Here is a 4,687-nt window from a genome sequence, read left to right as displayed (position 1 = left end):
AATTTTATCTTGACAATGGAAAAGCTCAGGAGTATATTGGGAAGAAAACCTATGCTATTTTTGGTACATATTCCAGTCGGACTAGAATATTCTGGTAGCCCTGAGATACACTTTTCCCAGTTCATTTGTGCAAAGTATAAACGTGGAGGCTGCCTTTAGTACTAAATCTAGAGAAATGAACCATTCCAATAGCAAATCTGGTCATTGCATACAACGTGCTGCATTCATTTGATAAGAATACAATTCTTTACATTTTTACATTGTTTGGTCCAAGACTGTCATCAATTAAATAAGTTGGTACAGGAAGCCACTTTGGTTACCTTCGACCTGGGTTGTCCTTTAAATCAGGTGATGCCAGAAACAACCAATGTTAAAGTGAGTATGTTTGTTGACATCAAAACTGTAGCTGGTGGCTTTACAGAGAGACTGCAAGGAAGAAAATCATTCTTGGTAGTAAACTTTGACACAGCATGAGAGTTTCAGTCACCAGCTGTATTCGCATCTATATTGGGTTCCAGTGGCTTCCTCTTTTGAAGAATAGTTAGTATAATACTCCCTTGCAAGCTTCCTTGCTCTTTTCAACATTTCCATATCAGAATGGAAGCCTGAGCATTTTATATCAATGAGAAGTTAATCTTGGTAATCTCAAGATCAGCCAAGGTCTTAATGAATGGCAGAGCAGTCTAGAAGGGCTGATGGCCTCCTCTTGCTCCTATTTCTTAAGTTTTTTTATTTTCTTGCATGTTATTAGTTTTAATTTTCTTGCATGTTATTGGTGAAGGTAAGGTTCAATTGAAATATGTCTTCAATTTTACCTAATTCAGCCAAAACACTGTTCTCGTCCAAAATTAATTTTTTATGATGTCTGACGACTGGTTAAACTAAAGAGCAATTCCTTCCATTTTTTTTCCACCGTCTAAGTAAGATCTGGGTACAGCTCACTCATTCTCTTTCCCTTATTCCCTTTTGATGGAAGGTAGCCATTTCACAAGATCTGAAAACATTGAATCCATCTTGCAAATTATGAGAAGCAAAGGATATTTGCAAATCATGCATAAAAATCATAACTGGTCTGAAAAAAGACATTGGCCTGAAAGGCTAACCCTGTGTTTCTCTCTGTTTCCATGCTGCCTAGCCTTCTTATTGATTCCACCACTGTATGTTTCATTTCAGATTTCTAGAAACCATCCTACAATGCTTTTAATTTGGAGAGATTTTGTCCTGTTTGAGTTTTGTTTAGTTGTTTCTGGCCAGTTTAACAAAGCCATCCTTAGAAGGGGCAGTTCTATTGTAAATGGGCCATTGCTCGTTCAAAGAAATAATAGGTTATTATTTCAGAATCAGAAGTCAATCTGCACTAGGCATCACATGGTTGAAGGTCTGGTGCACGGTTCTGTCTTGTCTGTCTGGGAAGCCCAGAAGTATTTACACTCAACGTTCTTGCAGAGTGCAAAGCAGCGCATAATGCAAACACAAATGAACAACTTCATGTAGCCAATAGGCAATTTCTTTGCAACTGGCACAAACCACTAGATGATCGTGAAGCTGTGTTACTATTTGGTAAGAATAATTATTTGCATAATTGAAATCAAATATATTAAAATATTTGACTTCCTTCTTTGCAGGCAACATCCACCTTGATACTTCCCTTTGCCTTCTCTGACTGTAATTGTTCCCAATTCCCTTTCCAGGTTTGCCACCTATCTTGCTGGTTAGTGCTTTTGTGGGTCCCAAGCTATGGCCAAGCCTCAGCACTTTCCAAAGCTGCCCAACAGTAATAACGTCATTCCCACAGGCTGTGGCTGGTATCATTTTTGGGCCATTCAAATGTGAAGAAGGGTCCTGACCCGAAACGTTGACCACCTGTTTTTCTCCATGGATGCTGCCTGGCTTGCTGAGTTCCTCCAGAATCATTGTGTTTTTCATCTAGATTCCAGTATCTGCAGTCCTTTGTTTCTCTCAATTAAAATCAACTGACTTCCACTTCAGAGGTTACCAACATTATAGGCCACCTTTGAGTTAAAATTGATCAGTTTCTTCTAAACACTGTAATGTGTATGTGAATAATAGATGTATTTGAAAGTAGTAAAACTGAAAATATTGAAGAGGCCCAGTGAGACATTTAAAGACTTTTCAAAAATTTGATGTTTGCCCAGGATATGAGCAATTGACAACTACGTGACTAACATTTGTCTGAAACGCATATTCCTACCAGAATGAAGATGGACATTCACTGCCTGCAATTGAGGAAATATCAGTGCCTGGGTTCTGTTCCTCTTCCCAGTGGAACTACAGTGATCTTGGGAGAGTTTAATGTGTCAAGGCATTCTTCCTGCAAGTGACAGCTTCATAGAATGTTTTATTTTTGTAAAGCACACATGTAAAGTTTTTGTTGGCTTCATAACATCTTTATGAATATATATTTATGTGAAGAAGGACTAAATGAAATTTAAAATGTGTATAGTTTCTTGGGAATCATTAAAAATTCAAACCAAAATAAGTAAACAGAATAATCTGAACTGAAGCCAAATTATTGTGGTTACATTCTGTGAATGAGGTGACCTTTTTATTGTTAATATCTATGAACCTATGAAATTGTACTTAGCAAACCCCACACAAAAATAGTTGCCCTTTGCTTTGCACTTGCTTGTACCTCAATCTGTTAGAAGTACACATATTGGGAGAACTCAAACACATTCCAAATTTTGCAAAGAACCTCATTTGAATACAGTGTGCATGTAACTGTTGTAAGCTATACTTTTCATACCAATCTGCTAGAGAAAATCCCATGGATACTGGCCTACATCCCATAAAGGCAATCTGATTTAGTGGCTGACAGTACAAAAACAGAGGGTAGCTAAATGGGGCAATAAACTAAAAACAGAGGGTAGCTAAACAGGGCAATAAACTATCTGCTAGAGGAACTCAGCAGGTCGAGCAGCATCTGTGGGGGTGGTGGGGGGAAGGAATTGTCAAGGTTTCAGGTCAAAACCCTGCATCACGTGCACCTGCTCCAAACTCGTCTACTGCATTCAGTGCTCCCAATGTGGCCCCCACCCCCTACATTGGCGAGACCAAGTGCAGGCTGGATGAGCAATCTGCAGAGCACCTACGCCTCAGAGCTCCCAGCTGTATGCCGTTTCTATTCCCCTCCCCATTCCCACACTGAGCCATCTGTCCTCAGCCTTCTCCATTGCCAAGGTGAGGCCCAATGCAAACTAGAGGAACAACACCTCATATTCCACCTGGGTAGAGTGCGAACCAATGGTATGAACATTGAATTTTCCGATTTCAGGTAACCCTAATCTCCTGATTTCAAACCCCTCCCCCACCTCTCTCTCCTCCCTCTGCAGCCCTCATCACCTATTTTCATCCCCTCCACCTACTTCCCTTGCATTTTACTCTCCCATCTGTTTCCATCTGCCTACCTCTCCTCAAATCCCATTATCACTTCCCTTACTTATTAGATTCCAGTGCTGGTAGTGTCTGTGTTCCTGCTTATCAGCCTCCTACCGCCTCCGGCTTCACCCTCACCTTCGCTCCCCCCACCTGGCTCCATCTGCCTTTTTTTTGGTCTGCCTCCACCTATCATCCACCTGCCTCCCAACACCATCCCTCCACCTCCCCTACCTGGCTCCTTCTGTCTGTTACCCTTCACCCTTCCTTGGTCCACCAATCACCTACTGGCCCCTGTTTCCCCCCCCCCCACCCCGCCCTCCTCTTTATACCAGCTATCTTCCCTCTCCACGCTCAGTCCTGACGCAGGGTTTTGACCCGAAACATCAACAATTCCTTTCCCCCCACATATTCTGCTCGACCCACTGAGTTCCTCCAGCAGACTGTTGGTTGCTTCAGAGCACATGGAATTGGGGTTTGAGAATTGTTAAACAGATAGAAAAAATAGTAATAAACAACAAATTCTTCTGGGGTTGATTGGCAGGGTTACTACAGAGATTGGTGTTTGGGCCCCAGCTATTAACAATCTGTATTGATTTCACTGAGGGACTAAATTTCAAAGTTTGTTGGTGACGTAAAACCAAGTGATTAGTGTTGGGGAGGCAAAGAAAGCTTCACAGAGTTATAGACACACTGAGTAGGCAACAAAGGCAGATGGAATACAATGTAGAAAAATGTGAGTTTATCTACTTTGGTACAAAAAAACTAGAAATACTGAGTACTTTTAAATGGAGAGCAATTGGGAAATGTTGATGTTCAAAGGGACCTGCGTTTCTTGGTAGTAAGTCACTGAAAGTTAATACTCAATGAGGAATCTAAATGATATGTTGGCCTTGGGTTAGGTAAGGGTTGGGGTTAGTGCGACAGAATTTAAGTAAGGATGTCTTACTGCAAATGTACAGAGCTTTGGTTAGACCAAAATATTGTGTACAGTTTTGGTCTGCTTATCTAAAAAGGGACTTACTTGTTATTGAGGGACTGTAGATTGGATCCTGAGGTGGTAGGCCTGTCATATGAGGAAAGATTGAATAGATACAGATATTTATTTATTTATTACTCACATGAAATGCATCTTTTTGCGTTACTGAGAATGTGCTGGGGGCAGCCTGCACGTGTTGCCCTGCTCCTAACCTGTAGGTCTTTGGAATGTGGGAGGAAACCGGAGCACCCAGAGGAAACCCACACAGCAACGGGGAGAATGTACAAACTCCTTACAGACAAGGGCGGGAAA

The sequence above is a fragment of the Pristis pectinata genome, chromosome 1, assembly GCF_009764475.1.
Source record: "Pristis pectinata isolate sPriPec2 chromosome 1, sPriPec2.1.pri, whole genome shotgun sequence".
Lineage (NCBI taxonomy): Eukaryota > Metazoa > Chordata > Chondrichthyes > Rhinopristiformes > Pristidae > Pristis > Pristis pectinata.
The sequence above is the reverse complement of the archived record's forward strand: the minus strand, read 5'-3'. Positions refer to the sequence as shown.